The sequence below is a fragment of the Varanus komodoensis genome, unplaced genomic scaffold (genome assembly GCF_004798865.1).
Source record: "Varanus komodoensis strain SLA01 unplaced genomic scaffold, ASM479886v1 scaffold24, whole genome shotgun sequence".
In the NCBI taxonomy this organism is placed as follows: Eukaryota; Metazoa; Chordata; class Lepidosauria; order Squamata; family Varanidae; genus Varanus; species Varanus komodoensis.
In genome coordinates, this window is record NW_025335641.1 from 17,069,676 (window position 1) to 17,094,944 (window position 25,269).

The following is a 25,269-nucleotide window of genomic DNA, read 5'->3' on the forward strand; positions in this document are numbered from 1 at the left end:
GGAAATGTTTTTTTCCACTTTTGACTGTTAATAAGAACACCCCTAATAGGACCTCCAGGTCTTTATTTATCCATTTGATGATCTGATTAGCTATAATAATAGTACAACTCAACATATTGAATGATCAATAAAATCTATCCATTATACTGTGGATTAAGAATTAGTGCAAAAAGTTTTATTGGAATACCTAAAATTATGCTCAAGAACATACTGCATAACATTTTGATGGTTTTCTGCATCATCCTCATCATCATCATTTTACCAAAATGGGCATTCTCCACCAGAAGCAAAGCATTTCTATTTCCTATTAATTTTAACGGGAGATATAACTGCCTTCCTCATTAAATGTAAGGAGACATGAAGTGCTTTGCTTTTGCTGGGTTATTATATACACACAAAGTTTACAACTGCAAACAATTATCAGTAATTTATAGAAATCATTATTGTTTCCCTACTTGTTCAATCTCGTGTATGTGTGTGTGTGTGTGAGAGAGAGAGAGAGAGAGATAGAGGGGAAGAGAGAGAGAGAGGAACCTAATGTTGTCTCTTTATTAAGTATTCTAACCAAAGATGTACACTTCATTCCTTTTTATATAGGACTGAAAAAAAATCATTTCTGAAAGAAGACAGTAAGCAAAGGAAATGAAAGTACTAAATAATTTTTCTAAAACAAATCTTAAGTCCGGAACCTGCAAGAGAATATGAGGTTTTGCAAGTCTGCCCTGGACTTTTTGAAGCCTGTACTTGAGGCCTCCGATAGAGCCTTCGGGCAATTGCTAAGAGAACATGTGATTACATGCTCCAGTTACCCTCCAATGCCTTTTCCTTTCTCAAAGACAGCAGTGAGATACACGAACAAGGGAATTCAGCAGACCCGTAAACATCCTTCCTGACCTTGACAACGATCTATTTCTGCGATGTGCAGGTTCATTTTGGGTATTAGTGGTGAGGCAGAGAGCACAAGAGAGCAAAGTATTACAAGGAAAAGGACATCCTGCTATTTGTTTTATCAATAAAACAAACTTCGGTTTGCAGCCTCACATATAAATGGACATTTGCGGCATGTATGCAATCTAACCGGTAAGTTTTCCAAAACAAAAACTAAATCATAAGAAAACACTGCCATAAAACAGCCAAAGGGTATCTCTAAAACTACAACATTGTCAGTGTCTGAAAATCCCAAACAGGTCAACTTCTAAAACAAAAAAGGCACTAGCCTCTTTGCAAATTGTAGCCTTAATTGGTTTGTAAAGCTTATCTTCATTAAAGATTGGTGGAACAGCTTAGCTGTCAGAAAGCAGATCTTTGGTCTGCTCTTCATTTCCAGTAATAATGTGCGAGAATGTTCAATTAAGAAATGAGTTCCCTGTATTTAACGCCTGGCCTGCACCCAGTGGGTGACCTCTAAGGTGCAGAAGCTTGCTCAGGAAATGCCAAACCTCTTGCTTTTTCCTGTTTGCCTGGGACCGCCAAAAGTTGAAGAGTGGGAGTGGCTAACACACACCTGGCAGGTCTTAAGAATATATGTCTGAGGCACTGTTTGGCTTTGCAGGGTTACAAGTTGTACAGGCCTGCAAACTTAATGCAAGCTGACTTTAGTAGATGAGCCCAAATGTGTGAAATTCACACTTCTCTGAATATGACAGAGCAGCTCTGTAGTTAAAAAAAACCTTAGCTTATCCTTTTCAGTTATGTAGTTATATTTTCACCTCCTTGTGCTTTTCTTTTTCTGTAGTTTACCATGTGAAATGAATGAACTTCTCCTTCATTGGCATCAAAAGGGAAGTTTCTCCTAAAAAAGCTATGAGGATATCCAGCGGCAAGTGCATACCAGGTTGGAAATAGTAGCGGGGTGTGTGGGACAGAGAGACCCTCCCCTCCCATGACCTTCTTATCGGGAAGCAACCACATGGACAAAGCATATGGAACTGAGCATGAAAAGACCCCCCTTCCCCCCCTATGAAAGTCTCACAGTATAACATACAATGATATAATGGTCTTCATTTTCAATGTTACCCTGTAAGCAAAAATCAGGCCTATTCCTGCCCCAAGTGGCTTACAGTTTAGAATCAAGAATGAGTGGAGGGGTTCAAATATGGAACTAAGATGAACACTTAAAGGCTCTCTCTGTGGTTCTTGACTGGCATGACCAGATGGATGGCTGAAGCCTGCACCAAATGCTTCCATTCAGCCCTATCGCATTTGCCAGTGCCCCCTCCCCACCCACCCCTTACTTCCGAACAGCAGTGCAGGGATGATATTGTGCTAGCTGAAGAGTCAGAAGTGTGCTTGACCTCATGGCACCTTATTGGTGTCATAAGTTAGCCAATGCAACATGTTCTCTGGAATGCTCCCCTAGGATGTGGAAAGCCTTGGTCAAGCTCTTTCAACATGAAGCTCACCAAGCAAGCTTAGCGAAACTACGTGGGCTTTGAATGTAGTTGCAGATCATCTTTCTTACTCTAGAGTGTGCACAGTGTTTCTCAGATTGGGACCCCTCCCCACCCCAGTAATAGAGAGAGAGAGAGATTAAACCTAAATATACATTTTTTTGCAAAGTACACACATACAGAGATGGAGATTGTAAATGCAAACAAACGAAGCAATGACTCCTGATGCAGAGAGATTCAGTAATCATTTAGGCAGCAGACAAGAACATGCGGCTTCTTAAACCTTCATAAGAATCCATATGTTGATTGATGAAAATATTTTAGATGGGAATAAACATACGGAGAGAAAAAGAGAGAGGCTTTATTTTTAAGGGTGGGAAGGGCACAAGGTGACGAACAATTTAATGAAATGCAGCACTAAAGAAATATGTGCTCTTTTCTTCACCACACTTCCAGCACATCTGTATACATTGCTCTTAGCACTTACATTCATTTTATTTCCTGACACCAGACTGGTTGGCTTGAACAACTAAGTGTTGCCGGATGTGGTTATGCTAATTTTATCTCCAATTTGCAGAGCATACGCAGTTGTAATGCAGCCAGCCGCTGTGTGTTAATTTGTGCTCCTGAGTAAGTTACCCCCTCATTCCCACGAAATGCTCCTTGCAAACCCAGAAATGGATAAATATCATCCGCACTCATGGGTTTATTGTAGCAATTTGCCAGCATTTCAGGATGCAATGAGTGTTACTTCCCATCTTTCACATGGTATGAAATAACAGTTCATGTATGCAGATTAAACCATCTGATGATTGCTGTATAGCAGGAATGTCAAAAATCTTTCAGCCTCAGAGATGAATTCAATTTTGAAGATGCACTTAGAAGCTCCCTTCCAGTGGAGCACTGGGTTAAAGGCAGAAGGAGACAGGGCCAAATGCAAAAGGAACAAGAACAAGATGCTGGTGTATTGTAGCTTAAAGCACTGTCTGTCATTTACAAAGCCTTAGGAGAAGCATTTCCACCTTTCTAAAGGCACAAGAGCTTGTGCAAAAGCCAGGAAACAACAAGAAAAGGGGAGATGAAAGGAACTGGGGTAGACATCTCTAGGCCCCCAGAGAACCAATCTGAAAGCTCAAGAAGTCAAATTTAGCCCATGGGTCTGAGTTTTGATACTCCAGTGTACACACACTAAAAAGCAATGCCCTGTGGAAGCCATGAGATAAACAGTGGTCATCACTAACATGACTAACCTATTCATTATAATCTTCAGATTATGAGACAACAAGAATTAACAAGGGGAGCAGGAGCAGATGGAAGGAACAACAGGACCAGATCAATTTTGACTCTTTTCAACCCCATCAAGCAATGCAAGACTCTTCATGTCTCCTGCTCTTCATGTTCCTTCATGTGTCTTGCTCTTCATTTCCCCCCTTTTCTCTCCATACTCTGTTCTAACTCTTTAGATTGCAAGCTTGAGGGACATCCTTGTTTTGCAGATTGATGCAATAGAAATATTTTTCTGCTGAGAAGCAGGACAAAAATGCTTTAACTTAAACGTACATAAAGTAACATCTTTAATCTTCAGATTAAAAATAAGTGGAGAGAAAATAAAACAGTGTAATAATTATGAGTGGCTTTAATCGCTCTCAAAACTGCTGGATAAGTGAAAACTCTGAGTATGGCAAAGACACCAGTTTCTCAGACATAGCCATTAGGATATGTTAAAAAATGAAATGGTGGAGCATTCCATTACGTAAACCTCTGCTTTCGGTCTGATATGCTACCGATGAGACAGAGTGAAACTGAGATACCAATCGAGCAGTTCCTGCTTCGAATCTCTCCTCTGCCAGAATTCATTTGGTACTTTAGGCCAAACTAATTTTCTCACAGCATCAGATCCTAAGTTTTAGCAGGGAAAGAAAGATAGAGACCAACCAAACAGGGCTAGTGTCATGATTACAATAAGATGCATGTGACGCCTTCTTGTTTTTTCTTCGAGGTTATGCCAGCTGGTAGCTTGGGTATAAGATCAGAGCTAACAATTTATTTATTTATTATTTATTTATTTAGGAAACTTCTATGCCGCCCCATTCACCGAAGCCTCAGGGCAGCTCACAAACATAAATAAACTTCCTTAAAATAATATAAATTAACAGTATAAATTAAGTCACCCTGAAAGCCATTTATCCTTATTATTAATCCTCCTTTGTATACCACTGAACAGCTGAAGCTCTCTGGGCAGTTTATAACATTTATGTGTTATGATTTTTATTCTATGTGTATGATCCTTATTATTGTATCCCACCCTGGAAAAGACAAAACTCCTTGGAGAAGATAATCACACTAGGGAAAGTCAAAGGCAAAAGAAGAAAAGGAAGGCCAAACATGAGATGGACTGATTGCATAATAGAAACCACACCCTTGTATTTGGAGGTGCTAAGCAGGATGTCATGAACAAGACATTTCAGAGGAACTTCATTCCTAGGAAGGTCCTAAATCAGAAATGACTTGATGCCATGTAACAATAGCAATCTCACCCTAAGATCAATTACTGTACAGTGGGTGGGTGTGTGAGTGTACAATGAAATAAAATATGAAGGGTTAACTGCATCTTCCATGGACAGAAGGTGTTCCTTTCCAGTTGTAGGGACAGGAAATCTATACCTTACTCTGCTATGTAAGCTATGGCCTCCTGACCCTCATAGCATTGTCATAAGGGCATTGGTGGAGATGCTGTGGGAAAGTATTTGTGGAGTAGTCCATTTCTACTGGCCTAGTTGCACATGGCTAAATCCAATACTAGTCATATTCCACAGTATTCAGTCAAGACCTTCTTTACTAAAATATGTCCTTTCACCCAAATAGCTGTCGCTGGTCAAAAGACAAGACTTCCAAATACTTGCAGAGAATGATAAAAAGAGAAAAATAAAAACAATCACGGCTACTCAGAGATTCCAGAAGGTTTCCAGATGTGCTGCCTACACACCTTCCTGTATGACTAGCATAGATATAAGGATTGTTCTACCTACACTTTCTTGAAACAAATCATAAACCTGCTTGTCTGACTTTATCACAATAGCTATCAAGTGCCCTGCCCCACACCCAAAAGAAGAAAATCCCCATAACCACTCAGGTACTGGGAAAAATCCAATTAAAATTAAATTTCAATTAAAATTCAATCAAATCAAACCAGAGAAAGAATTTCTGGCTCAAAGTGTTTTACTAGGTGTGACTTTAGATCCCCAGAGTTATCTTAAATAAAGGAAACTGTATTTTATAATAGGGAGGGTGATGGATTGGGCTGCAGCAGACCTGGGTTCTGACCCCCACTTGGCCATGAAGCTCCCTGATGATTTGGGCCAAGTCCCTTGAGCCTCAGCCTAACCTGTTTGTTGTGAGGACAAAATGGAGAAAAGGAGCACTATATAAACCATCTTGGCTTCCTCGCAAGCGGAAACTGATGGTCTATGAATGTAATGTAAAAAACATAAAGTAATCCTATAGTATCCTGTACAACTAGCAGTTCCCGTAATGAGTGGCAATGCTGGTTTTGAGAACAAGAATGGCTAGTGGAGCCCAGAGAAATGAGTTCCACTGACCTGCCATGTTCTGAAACTGAGCACTTCCACTTTTTCGTGCTTACTTCTGGCAGCCTGTTCCATGGGCACTCTAGCAGCCTGTTCCATGGGCACAACACAAATATCAGGAGTTCATGGCAGTATATGATACTGCTTTGAGGGTTTGTTTAATCAGCTGACTGTACCTTAGCAGAAAGGCTTATTCATGAGGCTCCTGATATTGTTCTTTCTCCTTCTTACCACTCCAACTTGTTGCCTTTCACGCTGCCATACTCTTATTACCAGGGCTTCTCAATGGCTTTCCTCACAGTTCCTTAAGGGACTCTAGCGCAAATTTAGCAGTCTTGGGATATGAGAGGAGATCCTCTTATGGATCAGAAAAAACAGAAAACAAAGAGTGGGAACAAATGGTGAATTCTTCTCATGGAGGGGTGTAAACAGAAGGGTTCCAAAGTGATCTACATTGGGACCAATGTTTTTTATGTATTCATAAACGATCTGAAATTAGAAGTGAGCAGTGAAATGGCCAAGTTTGCTGATGACAGTACCTTATTTTGAGGGGTTAAAACCAAATGGAGTTCTCACAAGCTCCAAAAGGATGTCTCCAAACTGGGAGAATGTGAATCAAAATGGCAAATGGGGTTCTTTATAATGCATCCTGGAGCCAAATGTCCAAACTTGAACTATAAAACTGATGGGAATGGAGCTAACCAAAGCTGTCTTAGGGTAGAGGTCAACAGGTTTGCTCTTATATAAATCTATGGTGGAATTACAGTTGGAATACTGTGGATAGTTCTGGTCACTGTACCTGAAAAAGGATATTGGGAAAAGAGCAACTAAAAAGATCGAGTGGTCCAAGTCCCCTATGAAGAACAATTACAACAGCAGAGATTATTTAGTCTAGCATAAATACATGTAAGGAGAACCAGCATAGCCGGGTACAAAAATACATAAAAAAAATTACAGAAAATGTGCAGGAGACATTTTTCTTCCTCTCCTCTAATACTAGAATCCCATGAAGCTGATTGGTGGAAAATTCAGGACATATAGACGGAATTACCTCTTCACACAACATGGAATTCCATAAACAAGAAGACCACCAAAATGAGGATTGGACCAATTCATGGAAAAGGCATCCATCCACCAGTCCTGATGGCTCTGTGCTACCTGCAGTCATAGAGGAAGTAGGCCCATGTGTACCAGTTGCTGTGGAACTTGGGTGGGAGGATGCTGGAACACTCATATCCTGCCTGAGGGAGTCTGTGACCTGCTGGTTGGCCACCGTGTGATCAGAATGTTGAGCCAGCATGGTGTGTCTCTGGGTTCAGACAACAGTGACGGTGAAAAAGAGGAGCAGTCAATGCATGGCCACCTTGTCAAGCATGGAAACAGAAAGAGGGAGAGGAGCAAAACACGAGGTGACGGAGATGGTGAAGGGTCAGACACACTAAGGGAGATGGACCTTTGCGGATGTCTTGAAGATCCCATCAAAACCTGGAACCAGCACTGTTACCAAGTATTGATTAAACAAGCTATATTTTTGGACTAGATACAAATTCCAGTGAGGACTTCAGAAATTATGTCCTTTCACTTTTTTTCCTTACATATTTTTTCAATAGTATAAACACCATCAAGCACCATCACTAGGGATGATGTTGTGAGGCTGCCAGCCATGCAAAATGCCTGCAGTTTTGCATATGTGTGAAACTCGCACGAGGGATGCACGAACCCTGCCAGAGCTCTGGGTGGAGAAGGTCACTTCCAATAAAGTCTGCTTTAACTTACATGAGAAGTATCATGTCATGCTTATAAAAATGGCTGCACATTAGCAGATCTATTGATACACCTGATGTCGGAAATGGCATTCTTTCCATACAAGCACGGAGGAAAGGGTTGTATATACTGCGGAAAGCCTGGTATGCTATTTGAGTGCCTGAATGCACCCACAGGGGCAAACTTCTCATTACATTGCAATGCCTTACATGAAAAGGTCTGCGGTCTCTTTTACTGTCATGGCCAACTTCCATTTGCAGGAGTGGTGGGCAAATCTGAAGACAAAAAGAAATAGCGGCCTATCACATTCATAGCTTAAAGCTTCTGCTGTCAGTAACTGAAGTTTAGGAGAGGCATTTCAACCTTTTAGAATGGAGATGTGGGATGGGAAGAGAGAGGCTGCAGAAAAGGCAGAGCCCACGAGACACTAAGAAAGTCTGGCCACCTGGAGATCCACATTCAGTGCTGAGTCTGAGGTTGTGCACTTCTGCTTTGTTTTGATTGATGATACTTTTACCAAATAACCAGTTTTTTTGTGCAGCATCATGTGAAGTTTGGTCCTAAGATTGCAAGAGAACTTCCTTCTGGAAGGTATCACTATGACGATGCATCCAGCATTGCTCCAAGGCAATTGCAAAAGTTTCAGATGCAGAAAGCAAGCCTGGAAGCAGTGAAAAGAGTGAGAGGAAAAATCTCCAGGCCCTCCAGAGAAGCAAATCATGAGACTATGAACAACTTTGATCTATATAGAAACATAGAAACAGAGTGAGTCAGAAGGGGTCTCCTGGGCCATCTAGTCTGACCCCTGGCTCTAGCCGGCTCTGCTCATGACATGTCCACCATGTGCATATCATTTAACTTACAATGGTCATAAGCTGAGAATCAAAGACAAGAGATGCCTCCTTAGGATCTGCATTTATCCTTCGAATTTGATCTAGGCATGCAGCTTAATCATGTGGTATAGCTTTTTACCAGTTGTATCACTTGAACATGCATCTTTAAATTGTTCCTTGTATGGGGTGGTGGAGAACAACATTGCACATGCAACAAGCATGTCAAGGGGAAATTGTTAGGGAATATTAGTTGCTGCAGAACACAAGTAGGAAGTTCCTATGGTCCTCCTATCTCACTTGAAGACATTCTGCATGAATCTGCTTACCCTGGTGGAAATAGAATGCTGGACTAGATAGATCTAGTCTATCTAGATAACTCTTCTAGTTTTCTTAAGAAGTGCAGCATAGCCTGGCTTGCTAGGACTTGTTTATGAGCCCATGCAGGATGCCAGTCATTACATTTCTACACAGGAGCATGCTGAAGTCTAGGAGGAAGCCCTAAGACATGGGGAAGAAAAGGCTAAGAGAGTGTGGAGGCTGAAGGAAGGAAGCATGAGAGGAAAAAGTTTGAGAAAGGAAAATCTGGGGAAAGAATAAGGCTTCAAGAAATACAACTGAAGGCACAACTGAATCTAAATTCTTGGGATAATTCTCGAAGCATTTTAGAACATTCTAGAAACATTTTAGAATTCTAGAGCTATTCTACTTGGTGTATTCCCAAGTCTGGGTGAATAAAGAGCTCCACACAAAAAATTGGGGGCACAATGTAGAAGTAGGAATTTTTTGTTGGGCTGACATTTCCAAAGCAAAAGTTTGGTACAGACAAGAAGAAATTAATGACTATCCATTTATACCAGATACATGGATGATTAATAATATCATAGTATTAGCACACTTTGCAATTCAATTGTTTGAGAATTCAAACACTGATGGCCAGAAATAAATCATGCTATCTACTTTTGCTTCATTGACTATGCTAAAGCCTTTCATTGTATGGATCACAACAAATTATGGCAAGTTCTTAAAGAGATGGGAGTACCAGACCATCTTATTTGTCTCTTGAGAAACCTGTATGCAGGTCAAGAAGCAACAGTGAGAAATGAACATGGAACCACTCATTGGTTCAAAATTGAGAAAGGAGTTCAGCAAGCCTGTATACTGTCACCCTGCCTATTTAACTTATACGCGGAGCACATCATGAGAAAGGCAGGGCTGGATGAATCACCAGTTGGAATTCAGATTGCTGGGAGAAATATCAGCAACCTCAGATATGCAGATGATACCACTCTCATGGCAGAAAGTGAAGAGGAACTAATGACCCTCTTGATGCGGGTGAAAGTGGAGAGTGCAGAAGTTTGCTTAGAAAACTAAGATCATGGCATCCGGTTCTCTCACTTCCGGGCAAATAGATGGGGAAGAAATGGAGGTAGTGACAGATTTTATTTTCTTGAGCTCCAAGATCACTGCAGACAGTGACTGCAGCCAAAAAATTAAGACACTTGCTCCTTGGAAAGAAAGCTATGGCAAGAGACATTACCCTGCCAACAAAAGCTATGGTTTTCCCAGTTGTAATGTATGGCTGTGAGAGTTGGACCATAAGGAAGGCTGAGTGTTGAAGAATTGATGCGTTTTAATTGTGGTGTTGGAGAAGACTCCTGAGAGTCCGTTGGAGTGCAAAGAGATTGAATCCATCAATCCTAAGGGAAATCAACCCTGACTGCTCTTTAGAAGGAGAGATACTGAAGCTGAAGCTCAGATAATTTGACCACCTAATGAGAAGGTACAACTGGAGAAGACGCTGATGCTGGGATTGAAGGCAAAAAGAGAAGGGGAGGCAGAGGTTGAGATGGCTGGATGAGGTCACTGGGGAGGTGGGTGTGGGATTGGGAAGGGGATGGTAAAGACAGGAGAACCTGGAGGAAGTTTGTCCATGGGGTCACAAAGAGTCGGCTGTGACTTTGCAACTGAACAACAACAACACCTATTTGTAAGCTGTACTACTTCAGATGGGGCTCTCATGGGTGAATGCTTCTTCCTTAGAATTGGTGATACTTAGAGTGAAACTAATGGATTTCAATCCAGACCAACCTTCTCTAACCAGGTTTGGGGTCCATCAGATTTTCTGGATAATGGCTGTGCCAGCTACAGATTATAGTAATTATCATCCAACGCACCTTGAGGGATCCAGGTTGGAAAAGGCCAGTCAAGACTAACTTAGACTCTATTGTATATTGAAAAAGAACACATGTCAGGACAAAATGGGCTGTGATGATAATGGAGATGAGCATCAAACTATGTCCCAAGCCATTCAACTAAGCAGTGTATGCCCTGCAGTTTTCAGGTTAGTACCATATCTGAATTTCATGCTTAATCCCACACGCTCAAACCTTTGTCCTCTAAGCTTTCTTTGTTAGGGCGATTATTTACTTATTTTTCTGAAGTATTTTTAGCTAATTCTTTGGATTCAAACAGTTTCCAGTGTGCCTTAGAAGGATTAATCATCTTAAAGACAGTACCAGATAATGGTAAATACAGTATCTAACCTAATGCACCTAACAGTTCAAAGAGTAGATTAGCCAAAAGTGTACAGTATATCTGCAAAGTTGATGGAACCATGTGAAAAGTAAGGACACAGAAATGTTAAGTTTATAGAAAGAGACATTATAAATGTAGCAAGCACCTCTGAGTCCCATGGCAAGGTACAACTGATGATGACAGAGACATCTGGAGTGCTCTGGTAGAAATCTCCAAATGTGACAGGTGAGAGAATATTAAGGATCATGAATAAGATCTGGTTGCATTGCTATTAAGGGTGAGTTAGATCTGATGTCTGTTTAGCTGAGGGCAGAGTTGGGGATCAACTCATCAATGGTTTTCTGCTCTTCTGGAATCATAACTGTACCAAAAGTAGCACAACTATGAGTGGAGCAAATGGCCACTGCCAATCAGGTTAGTGCTAAGAAAGAGCACAGATACGACATTCTAGCAGGTGTGGTTGGGTTCCACCAAGGAATATTCATAAAAAAAAGTCTAATTAGTATTTTAGACTTCCATAATACCTCTTCATCACTGAGTTCGACTGTGTTCCCACATGCGCCCTGCCTTACTGAATCCCTCTCTTCAATTCAGAAGTAAGATTCACTTCCTGGAATAGTATTATTATTTGGAAATACAGATTTTGAAATGTAACATTTCCAAATATTTATGATATTCCGTTTCCAAGGACTCTACTTCCTTCCTTACTCTACTTCCCAGTAAGTGCTTCCTTACTGGGAAATTGGCTAGCATGACCTTGACATCATTACAATTTTAGAAGGATGTCCTCACTTTTGCTTACACTCATCAGGTGACCAAAAAAAAAAAATTGTTCCTGGTGAGGAAACATTTGACGCTTGCTGTATATAAGAAGCTGCTTTGTAAGGAATCAAACCACTCATTCATCTGTCCCAGTATTGCAACTGGCTGTCAGAGGAGGTACAGGGCCATGGTAAAGCCTTTCCAAGGACCTGCTGTCTAAGGCCCTTCAACTAGACATCGAACCCTGAATGCTATGCATGCAAGGTATGAGGATTGACTCTGTCCCCTTGAGTACTGAATTGCTAAGTTTTTCATGGGTATAGGACATCTGGAAACTCGAGCAAAACCGGTCATGTCCCCTAACTGGAATAACCCAAGCAAAGGAGCACCAAATGATTGCCATTATATGACGAAGGTCAAGAAAATTCATAGCAGCATAAAAACCAAAAGAAAAGCCTTCTTTCATTTTTGAAGGTATGCTACTCCTGTACATTTCAGGAGCGTATCTGTAGCATTCTAGTTCACAGAATGCCCTTCTTGCACTCCACCTCCAACCAGTCTTGGCCGGCAGGGCCAACAATTAGAGATGATGGCAACTACAGTCCAAATGGAGGACCACAGTTTCTCCACCCCTGCTACACATGGTAGGTGTCAGGAAGAAAAACACAGAAGCTATTTGCTTAGGTAAGCAGGCCCTTAGAATGTCTTTTAAAAATGTATTTCTGGATGTACTCAAGCAGGTATACCATAAATTAAATCTGCATTGGTTACATCTATAAGGAGATCAAGAACAGGAAGTTACTCTAGCATGGCCATATAGACGGTACTAGCATGAAGGGGCAGATACTGAAACACTACCAAAGCATTCTGAACATAACAATTAATCATGGGAAGAAGACCGATGCATTTTCAGGATTTGCAGTCCTTTTCTTTCATCCATTCATTCATTCTTTCCTTCTTTAAGAATAAAGTGCTCCAAACTCCTGTAGCACTGCATGCATGGATGTAAATGAACTTCCCGAATTCTAATACAAGGTTTGGCTGGATTTGAATATTTCCTGTGTTTCACTCAAAATCAATGCCTGAGCCATTTTTTTATTATGCAGTGAGACTGCCATCTTTCCTATGTAGGATATCAGATATGGTACGTCCTTCGTGAGAATTCATGAAGTAAGAACCATTGCTCACTGGACTGTGTGACTGCTTTACTTAAGTATCCAGAACAGTTTATTCCTGTTCTGGATCACAAACCATCTCATCCTTCCTATTACCAGACTTGAATATTTTCATTAAGAACCATCACATATTTTGCACGAGGCTGATGTACCCCAAAATGAGCAGCCTGGGAGACCTCAGAATCACATCTAAGACCATTTCTGTCATCTGAGGTAGAGAGACTGTTGGTTCATGGTTGAGGGGTACACTGGCTGAATCCCCAGTCTGTCCTACTGACCTAACACAATATGGAAAACACTCCAGACCAATAGTGAGATGGATAGGGAACCTGGAGAGGAAGAGGCATCATTCTTATGGACCACAGCAACCCACTATGTCCAGCCCTCAAATTTATCCTGATACTGAATGATGTACCCCATGGAGCACAACTGGGAAAGATTCATGTTGACTGTACATCCATGATTAAATCATGGAAAGAAAACTTATTATGGTACATAATAAGCTTTTATTTTTAAAATTGACATGTAAAAGCAGTATTCAGAGACATGAGGATAAGAGGTTTTCCCTGTTGTAATCTATGGCTATGAAAGTTGGACCATAAGAAAGGCCAAGCACCGAAGAATTGATGCCTTTGAATTGTGGTGCTGGAGACGATTCCTGTGAGTCCTTTGGACTGCAAAGAGATCAAACCAGTCAGTCCTAAAGGAAATCAACCCTGACTGCTCTTTAGAAGGTCAGATACTGACAAGGAAACTCAAATACTTTGGCCATCTAATCAGAAGGAACAACTCACTGGAGAAGACCCTGGTGCTGGGAATGATTGATGGCAAAAGGAGAAGGGGATGGCAGAGGATGAGGTGGCTAGATGGAGTCACTGGGGCAGTGGGTGGGGGCCTGGGTGGACTCTGAGGAAAAGTGGAGGACAGGAGAGCCTGGAGGAATGTTGTCCATGGGGTCATGATTGGTTGGGCATTACTTTGTAACTAAACAAAAACAAAACAAAATAAATAAACCTGGTCATGAAGGCAAGACCAGAACGATGCAGTGCTGTTAACTGTCTGTGTTGCATTTCCAGCTCATGGCAAGTTCTCATGCTAATGCCATACCTTTAGCCCATCGCTAAACAAATTGCTCTTCCTTAGGCTCCCCTTCCTTACTTAGGCTCCCCTCCACTCTGCCCTACATCACTCCCAGGCATATAGGTCCTAAGAAGGGAACCAATCACACACCACAGATGATGAACAAGCAAATGGATCAAGAAGATGGGGGGTGGTGCTTGCCTTGCATGCCCTCAAAGTGGCTGTCCCCAAATGGATGACATCCTTTGTCATCTCCCTCTAAGAGTCATTGTTACTGAGATGTCACCACCCCATTTCTGGCCGAGTAGATAAAGGCCTTCCACCAAAGTCAAGCACAGGAGAGCTGGATCATGTTTTTTGGTCAACCCAAGGAAGGTTACTTCTCTCAAGGAACAGAAGTATCAGTCCAGTGCACAGCAGACAATGAGGGTACATGGCTAGCAGATGGTAAGGCACCCGCTTGCCTTCCCCGTAGAATGTTTAGGTATAAAGATCTATGCAACAGAAACAAACCTCTAATCCAGATTATGCTATTATACATGCATTAGTGAGAAAGGGTCTACCAAACTAAAAATATCAAGAAATGGCAAAAGGTCAAGAGCAAGAGGGTTAAATGAGACCTCAAAAGCAAGAAGTTCCACTGTCCAGATGCAACCACAGATAAGACTTCTCCCATAACCCAACCAACCATGCTTCTACCTCAAAATGTCAGACACACACAGCAGAATCAAATGAATTCAGATTTCTATGAACCCAACCTGCAGATTCCACAACAAATCAGTATTTTTTGAATTGTGCAGATTCTGCAGGTTTGCACACCAGATTTTTAAAAACTTCTTTGTGTGTGTGTCTGAGGGAGGTGATAAGGATCTGCATGTGCTCATTAGCACAAATGCACATTGATACTAATGCAGAATGACATACATTCAAATTTGCACAAGTGTACATTTGCAAATGAACAATGTCCCAGTGTTGAAATACCTGATTCCAGCAATGAGCTGATGATGAAACAAAAGGTACCCGACAATCTGTGGAATACAGGCAGATCAGCTTAACAAAATCTGTGTATTCTTACTTCCACCATTATTGGAACTTAGAGAAAATCCTTCCCTGAAGTGGGCATAGTAGCCCAGCTAAAAGGATTGTCAGAGGGGACCTCTTTTGAGGTTCACTAACATGTGAGGCTCTGTTGGTGGGAGTGAAAGGCAGGACACCACCTTTCCAGGCGTTGGAACGTTCCATGAGCTGTTGCCAAAGACAAAAATGTCATAAAGACTGCCCAGTTTGGAATGCATTGCTGCTCTGCTTTTGTTTGGCGTTCCGTTCTTTTGTGGTTCTGTTAAAGCCCCTTTTAGGAGTGGGGACTCTTCTGGACAAAAAGTGGCACATACACTGGAATATACAATAAATGCAAACATGCCTGTCTACGTGAAGGATGAGATAGCAGTTATTTTTAATTCAGCCAAGTGAGAAACCTATTGTGCAATGACTGGCTGGGGTGGCGGTCACTTCTCAGTCACTTCTCATGCTATGGTTCTTGACTTAAACAGCTTCCTCACAATTTTATAGGAAGTGCACTGAAGGACTCTGAAGCTGGGAAGCCCACAAAGAATGACCTCAGTGATGTAAAAGCAGATGTTCACACTGTTTAAAAATATGCAGGTAGCAGAGCTCACACTGCCTGGAGTTCTCGGAGTTTAACATGTCATGTACCCCTGATATCAGTTAGAATGCAACCCACTAAAGCTTAGAGAAACCCATGAAGTGGTACATTTTCAATGCTTTCATAAGAACTCTGCATGGAAAATACACTGGGGAGAATCAAAAGAATTGAGCAAGATTACTACCGTCTGTGAAGCTTGTGCAAGAACAAAGGAAGAACAAGGCCGTCTTTTCAAACTGCTCCTCTGGTGGAGCAAACCCAAGTTCTTAACTCTTACCTTCCAAAGGCACACATCCAAAAGGCAACCCATGTTCTACTATGTACCAAGGTGTGTTATTCATAACATTTTAATTTTTGTTAAAATCATTCAGAATTGTGATATAAATTTTTGGTGGAGATTTTGGTTCCAGGGGATCTCTTTGCCATATGCATGGTCATGCCACACCTGGCAAAGGCCTGAATAGAAAGCATCACATCATATTCCAAGAATGCATGACCCTACCCATTCATTCTCTTTCTTCTAAGTTGATTTAAAATGTCTGTCACTAGTGATTTTCCATCTAAAACCTTCCCGGTCTACAGCCTGAAATGGTATTGTTCATATACATTTCACAGCTGAGACTGGCTTTACTCTTGCATCAGTGGGGCTCCTTATGTATGGCAGCTTTTCTTGTGAGTTTATAAGAGCTATCCATGGGGTAGCACCCTGGATCACTCCTATACAGCTCAGAATAAAAGCAGCAATGAAAAAGGAGCCCGTTGGTATAGAAGTCACCAGCCTACAAACCTTTGCTGATACTAGCAAACAGTATTTCCAGCCTAAATTTTCCTATTTGCTTTGTGATCAATCTAGTTCATTTAATGAACTCTAGTTGTTACAGATAGAAAGTGACTTTGATCTAACAACATTTTCCTTGCCTGCCAGTCAGTCCACTGTTCATCTGACTTTCCCTCCACCATTTGTCAAGCAAAGCATTTTTCAAAGGCAATTTTAAAAATTGCTCCATGGAGTCTAGTTCTTTGTGAAAGAGGAAAGAATCCTTGCCCGCCGTGTACAATAAAAGATATGGTTGATGCTAATAACTTTCTCTATAGAGTTGTAGGATTGTGAATGCGGAGCAAAAGGATGATAAGCCTTTGAATCTACAAAATAGAAGCCAAGCAAGCCTACCAACAGAGGACATGTTGTCACAGAGGAAATAATGGCCACCCTAGAATAGTGAAAGCTAAAGGATAAAAAGAAAAGCCAAAAAATAGCTCCCTTTTCTGTATAACATTATGTACATTGTGGACTGTACCGGAACACTCGCAGCTAGTCTTAAAATTTCTGATATTCAACAGCCACAAACGGCTTTTATTTCAAAGGGTGGATGAAGTGCTTGAAAATAGATAAATGGTTTAGCAGCTCTTGAAAGACCAGCAAGCATAACCTGTTTGCAAGGGTCCTATTTTATTGATATGTGCTGTTGGAACTCAGCGGAGAGCACCTCATGCTTGAAATGCATTATCCAGCTGTGCTTTACCATTTGAATCTTACAGCAGCCTTTTCCTTCCAACTCTGAAAGAGAACCTTTACCGTTCATAAACAACATGATTTTTAAAAGGGATGGTCACATACACGATGCACAGGAAATATGTCTGAATTTCCCCACCCCCGCTCCCCTTTCCAAAAGTGCAAATGTCTGAGAGGCAGCGCCATGTGCCATCTTCAGGCATTTTTAGAAGCACTTCCGTGCTTTCCTATTTCGGGCTTCTGCAGCAATGTGTCTGCAGAGCCACATGTGAGTTTGGCATTGATAAATGTACTTTAAAAAAAGGAAAACATAATATGCGGTAGTTGTGTGCTGTCTCTCTGATTAAAAGGGAGCAAACTGGTCAAAAGCAAATGCCTGTCCATGGCACATCCAACCCAAATGCAGAAAGTGATCATGCAGCTTTTAAAATTCTTATTAATATTACAATTACAATGCGTGTGACTTTGGACCTTTTAGTCAGGGACTTTCCAAGCAAAGCCTGATGCAACGGTTCTAACTTTACAATCATATTGTTGTGGAGACAATGCTGTAGAGTTGTTAAGAAAATTTGTTGTTGAAAATGCAAACAATATTAGCAGATATTCTATTTAAAATTTATTTTAAAAGAAGTATTAGCCATAGGATGGGGAGCAACTGGAGCCATTAACATTAAAGAAAATTGCTATACTTTAATGCCACCTGGCATCCTTCAGATGTGTTGCAGTCCATCACGTCTGGAGGGGACTCGGTCGGGGAAGGTTGCTGTACAAAGTGGGGAAGGACTGCTTGATCACAGGATGCTCTTTCCAGGAAAAAGTGACTCAAATGTACAGTACCTCTGGAAGCCTGCGCATTACAACCAAGCACTGGCTAAAAGATGGGAATATCTGGGAAAAAGCCAGGCCACCAAGGAAGACAGAGTAGTTGATGTGCAGAGTACACAAACACCAGATGGCTTGGAAACCAACCATTGACTGTAATAGATTTGGTCGTCTTGCCTCCTGGTTCACAGAGATAAGTGAATGAATCTGTGCTGAATCAACTAGACCACCGTTCTTGGTGGGCATCCCAGATTCATTGTGACTTCTGAAGAATTCTGAAGAAGAAGACCTTGAAGACACAGCAGTTTCGAAGTTTTGGAAACACAGCAAGAGACAAAGGCCTTCGAAGTGCCCTCAAGGTTGCTGTCCACAGGTTCCCAGGCCAACTAGGAGAGCAGAGATGTTTCAGAAGGAGTTCAAGAAGGAGAGAAGGAAGAGCCATTTCACTGCCCAATCCCTGACCTCATGAGAGAGCTTGTGTAAGTCTCACCAGCTGGCCCTTCACCAGTGGGAGCTCCCCTTTCCTGAAAGGGAAAAGATTTTGGGGAGAAGTTCCCAGTGCAGGTTCAACACTCTTTACATAAGAAGAAACTTATCTTCCAGCTTACTAGAGGGGCATTTTTAAAGTTACTTTGCCTTGTAGTTGTAAAGTGCCAATAAAGATATGCATTACAATGAGACTGCCTTGTGTTTTGGAGTCTAAGGGAAAGAAGGGAAGGTTCGCAATAGTTTCTCACTTGGACCCAGTGCTCTGTGAGGTGGGTTCATGGGAAAAGGAAACTGAGTTGCAGAACATCAGAACACAGGAACATAGGAGACTTAGCTGCTTGACACCAAGTCAATTCATTGGCCCATCTAGCTCAGTCTTGTCAACACTGGTTGGCAGCAACTCCTCATGGGTTTCAGGCAAGTATTTTTTCCATTCCTACCCAAAGATGCTGGGTATCAAATCTGGGACCTTTAACAGACAAAGCAGGTCTTCTACCTCTGGACTTGTACCAATCGTTCTAGGCTGTGCCTGATGTCCTTCACTAGCACAAAACATAGCCTGGTGAGAGCCAGAAAAACCCCTTTTCCTCCTGGTACTCTCTTCAGGTGGGGAAAAAGTTACTCTTGTGCTGCTGTCACTTAGAACAGGCACCACATTCCTGTTTCCACTGAGGTCTCTCTTTGCAGTTGTGTGGTATGCCATGAGCAGCCAAGTTCCTTTCCCACTGTACCCATAGTCTGGGTTTCACCTTGACATACACTCAACATATGCACGCACATGCCAAAGGGGCCAGACAGTGCTGTTCCAAGGGATCTCAAGTACACACGCCATTTAACAGGGTAAAGGGGAAGGAAACTCAGCTTGGCTTCTCTTTCCCTGTCACCATACTGATTGCATTAGCCTTATCAAGGCAGCCATCAATCTGGTCAGCATGGCTATGCTTCCTTGACCCCAAACACTTTTAATAAACATCTGTCCATTGATCTCCATCATATCTTTCTGAGGGACCAGAGGAACACCCACTCATCTATAGCATGAAGCCAAAACAGAGGTTTATCCTGCTGTATGCATGAGATGTTAGGAGACTGCAGATGACATTTATAAACTGCAAGTGCTTTCCCACAGTCCCTTCTGTCTATTTCTTCCTGAGGAAAATCTTCTAAGAAGAAATGACAGAACAGTTGCACCATATCTTTTGATTTTGGCACCAGGAGGAGCCATCCATCTGGGAGCAAGAAATGTATTCCGTTTAATTGTTATTGCTTTTCTTAAAAAATGCTTACCCATACCAGCAACTATGAACTGATTTATTAAAAAAAATGGGGCAGCATAAGTTCAGATACTGAGCAAGAAATTTTGATTTAATTTGAGTCGCTGTGATTTCAAACAGAGAGTTTTTAAATGTGCATTCATGTTGTTTTTTCTAATCTTTCTCTGGTGCTGGTTTTTATTCTGGTTTAAACTTTTGTCATTTTGCATTTTGCGGTTTGAATTCCTGTGAATTACCCCAAGAGCTTTGGCTGCTGGACAGTATAAAATATGTTGGTTGCCAGAACTTTTTCTAGCTGGAGTCAAATTACAGACTGTGCCCTTTAAAGTCCTAGACTGGATGTTGATAAAGGAAAAACTGGATACAACCAGAAGGAAGGACTCTTACTAAGGAGAAAGGGGGAAATACAGTGGCTGCCATAACATGACCTAGGAATGGGATGAAAATTAGACTTGAGAATTTTGCAGGTGCTGCTACTGTTGCTGTAAACTATATACACACCTGCACATGATATATTGAGCACGTTTGAATGTGAAGAAAATCCTAAAGTGTTTGGCAAACCTGAAAAACCAGAAAGGGAAGTAAGCAGGAGTCATCATGCCCAGGTAGAAGAGTTTTAGTGGTCCTACAAAGATTTTTGCTCTTTGCTTTGGGGAGATTGTGCAAAAGAGGCAAACAGTGGCAAATCCTGTTTATGTGACTTAAGCAACACTTTATATCTCATGTAGGTAAAGCCCAACACTTTAAAAGAGTCTTTGAAAGCTCTACTCAAGAGGACACTGGTGCAACCAATTTGGCTGGTGGAGAGAAGCCCAAGGGAGAAACCCTTTTCCTTGGTGTTCCCACATTTGTGGCACTTCAGTTTAACCACTTCACAGAGTCCCATCACTATGACCCTTCAAAGGGGCATTGAAGACTTCCTTTGTTTGACAAGCATATGATCCTGGAGTAGATTGAGTGCATGCTCATTGTTTTTGTGGTTAGATGATACAATGCTAATTTGGAAGTGGTCCTGTATTGTCGTTGATTTTCATGGATATTTTATGTTGTCTCTTACAAGGTGCTCTGGATTTTTTACAGCACTTTTGTTTCTATTTTATATTTATATGATGAAAGCCAACTTATGAAAGCTTGGTCCTAGAAGGCAGCTTCTAAATAAAGAAATGAGCAAGAGACAAGTGTTGGCATGTCACAGTCTTCTCCATCCCGGTAACCTTCAGACATGTTGGACTACAGCTCCCATCATCCCAAATGCAACTGCCACTGGGCAGGGTGGCTGGGATTGATAGTTCTTTCCCCTAAAGTGCAGAGGGCAACAGATGGGGGGGGGGGGAGAGACTGCCTTACAACATCAGCCTGCTCCACAGAACTACCTCCCCAAACCCATCAGCTCAACCACCCTAGGCACCAAGTGTTCTGATTAGATGGAGCAAAGGAGGTGGGGTGGGAAAGTGAGCTGATTCTGCATGTCTTCATATGCAGGTTTGGCTTTTCCTTCACCCTAAATGTGATTCAGAGTGCAAAGTCAAGAAGTGGGGCATGCCCCATGTGTCTATAGATGGTTAGCTAACTTGAGTCTACATCCCATGTAGACTCAAGAGGGCATAAATCTCAGTGAACACTGTGGTACTTAAATCTGTGTAAACCTGAGTAGGTATAAACCTGAGTAGGCTCACGCTGCACCCATAATTTTAAATATACACCTCTTTTCCATGCAACTATCTGCCTCTGAAAAGCTGTGAATAGCATTATTATTAAAGAATAACAGACACACACACACACACACCCCCATCACAGAAAAGCAAGGCGACCAGCTTAAGAACAAAATATTCCTTTCAAAAATGGTAACTAAGGAAGGAGGGAGGAAGTACCTTCTTATCTTCCTCACAGTTGTAAAATAATGAAACACTTTTTCATACTGAAATGTTCCCAACATCTTGGCACCTCTTAGGATTTCTGCAGCAACAATTAGGATAGCACATGCCCTAGGCATCTCCCTCATGCGGACAAAAGGGATGAAAATCTGTCTTTTGAAGACAACTATTGTTGAACACACTCCCTTCCAACCCTTTTCCATGCCTTCTCGGTAAGACATTGCATAAAGTAACAATAGAGGTGAACTGTAGAGATAGACACTGGCCTACTCTGAAGAAAGGGGAACAGCAGTCAACTGAGAAAGTCAGTTATTTAAAAAGAAGCACGGGGGGGGGGGGGGGGGAGAGAGAGAGAGAGAGAGAGAGAATGAGAGGGAGAAGACAGAATTCTTTTTGAACAGCTTCCACTTGTTTTCATATCCCAAGCAAGGGCTGTCTACCATCTGCTCTTTATGGCCATTTTGACAATAATAGGAATTCATCATATATGCTCAACATTCCGAATGATGAAACATCCTCCTCCTCCACTCTCACTTAAGTGAATGCTCAAACCCAGAGCGTGAAAAAGCTGACAAGCCAATGCATACATTTTTGTCTTCAGAATTCAGCCTCTGTCTATTGTTTGGACATCAAAAAGAAAAGTCAGGCTATTCATTCATTTGTAGGTTCTGGCTTGTTGATTTTTAATGGGTTCTGGTTCAGGGATTGCTGCCATATTTGATTGAGATTCACTTTAGATTTAAAATCAGGAAAGCTAAAGCTACTAAACTGAGGTTCAGAAAGATAACCACTATTAAGTTATGCTAGTTTGTATACTAAACATTTATGTCAAGGGATGAATTCCCCACCTCTAGCTGCTCACCCACCATCCGCTTACTTGTCACTGCATTTTTAATCTGATGTCACAATGCAATCTAAATTCAGCCACATTTAGCAGTAGCTGCAAATAGGGAGGGTCATATTGGGTGGAAAAATGATCAAAATATGGGGTTTCAGTCTCTCATTTCCTTTGCAATGGGAACCTGTCCAAGGGGTGAAGTTGCTGGGAAAAATCAACTACTGCACTTAACTTTTTCTCTACGCATCAATATTCTCTTGCAACAACATGGTGGCTTTGAACAGTCTGTTTAGTTGTCCCCTCCCCCAACAGCCTGGGCTCTAAAAATTAGAATTGAATCACAATGGGAGAAGGGAGGATTTGCAGGGGAAAATCTTGATGTTTCCAGTGTTCTGGCCCTCTCTCTTTCTCTCACCTCTGTAAGTGTCCTTCCCAACCCACAAATTCCCATTATCTTAGCAAATGCAAAGTCAAAACAATGGGTTCATTGCAATTGAGTTCCACCCCCACAATCTTGGGACTGATGCTTTATAACTCCCCCACATTTGTCTCATGAATATGATCTTTTAAAATTCATTTGTTTAGTTATTTTCTATATGGATCCATATCTAAACAGATTCCAGAGCAGTGCACAGTATGAGATCAAAATAAAAGAATAAAAATAACACATTACAAAACATTTGAAAACAAAATAGCATTAAGATCATGGCTGGTTAGCAAGAATTTGTGCCAGAATAGGTATTACCAGCGGAAAAGAAAGCATTAAGTCTCGTGAAGGTGAGCTTAACTATGGTGCTTCAAGATTTCCCAAAGGTGGAAGGTCCATGGTTCTACTGGGAATGCTGAAAAGAAACACTGGATTTGAGGGTGCCCAGTTACTCAATGTTCCATACCAGGCTAGACACCTGAGCTTCCTTTTGTCTCCTCCAAAGCATAGAGAACCAAAATTTCCAAGGGAAAAACAGCATAGACTCATAGAACAGTAGAGTTGGAAAGGGTCAAGAAGGCCATCAGGTCCAACCCCCTGCTGTTGCAGGACACCACGTTATACCATCCCATTCAGATGGCTGTCCAGTTTCTTTTTGAATGTCCACGATCTCTCTAGGCAACTGGTTCCACTGTCATATTGCTGTGACAGTGAAGAAACGTCCTGATGTCCAGCCTGAACCTGAGTTGTCACAACTTGAACTGGTTATTTTGTGTCCTATATTCTGGTATCAACAAGAAGAAATCTTGATCTTCCTCTTTGTGACAACATTTGAGGTACTTACAGAGCGATATCATGTCCCCCCTCAGTCTTCTCAAGGCTGGACAAGCAGCTAAATACTCACTCCCCACCCACAGCTCCCCACTCTAAGTCCACTGCTCAGGCCTCTTTCACCAAGACAGGGTTTACTTACTATGGCTGCCATGCGATGCAGTTACATGAAGGAAAACATACAATTCCCTTAAATAACTGAAAACAAAAATGGGAAAAGAAGCTACAGATGGATGAGAATTTTGTTTCAATTTTGATTTTAAAACTTGGAAATTCTTATCAAGTTTTCCGTATTTGGAACCACCACCACCACCTTGTGATTTATTTATTTTTAAGATAAAACATGGAAGAATCTGAAGCTGGTGGATTCACCCATCCAGGCTCATGAATTGGATTGCTAAAAATCCAGTTCTGAATTCCTGTGTCTACACAATGTTTGTTGGGCTACATGAGTTAGCAGCCCTCTTTATTTTTCTGATGGGTTCCCATCTTTAACTGCTATATGGCAATTAGCAGGCACTATATGGTGACCTCCACTGATCAGCCGAGCTTAGCGTGGCAGGTGTAGATGGGCAAATGTTTTCTTCCTGTTCATTCTTTTAAGGATTTACTAAAATTCACAGGGTTCCTATCTGAAGGAGGTGCCAATTTAAAAAATTAAAATGCAGGGGCACATGACCCTGACAGATTACTCCATCCTTGAGTAAGCCTGTGCTTCGCTCTTGTAAATAAAACCTTCCTCCAGGAATGCCACAGTGTTTTCTACTGCCCAACCTACCTCTAAGGTTTGCAGCAAATAGGTTAATGCACCAGGAAACCTGACCCATGTTCACCACTGGACAGATCATTTGGCCTAAGCTATAGATAAAATGGTAGACACAGAGAGAATATACAGAAAGTACTGGCATGGGAGGTAGAACATGAAGGATGCTTGACTGCAGGTGTGGAGGATGCAGAGAATAAGCGGTGCAGAAAATATGAAGCAAATATTTTTTCTATATTAGAATGGCATAAGTAGGCAAGAAAACTATTTTATGGTTGCATAGAATAAGAAATATTGCATTAAGTGTGTTAATAATTACAAAGATGATTATGCAGTAAGCTAATTAAACTCTGAATACCTATCGGTAAATCCAACATTATTCTGATCTTATTAAATTAGGGCATTTTTAAAAACAAAATATTTGAAGCAGTAGAGCTTGACATTTGAGGAACTAAATACAGGATGTGAGATCAGGGAGTGGCTCAGAAGTTAATGGAGAAGTAATGGAGGGGGAAATCAGCTGTAATATTATTGCTTAAAGAAGCTGAAGAAAATGGGCTTTACTTATAGAATGTTGACATGCAATTCTGTCAGGTAATAGGTATTATCAAAAAGTAGCAGCACAAGGGTTGCAGTCATAAGAAATCTTCAT

General features: G+C 41.4%; 1 protein-coding gene across 4 annotated transcripts in view; it reads right to left on the minus strand.

Annotated features, from left to right (window-relative positions):
- Positions 1–25,269, minus strand: part of PTPRC (protein tyrosine phosphatase receptor type C) — an 85,545-nt gene that overhangs the window by 59,266 nt on the left and 1,010 nt on the right. The window lies entirely within an intron of this gene.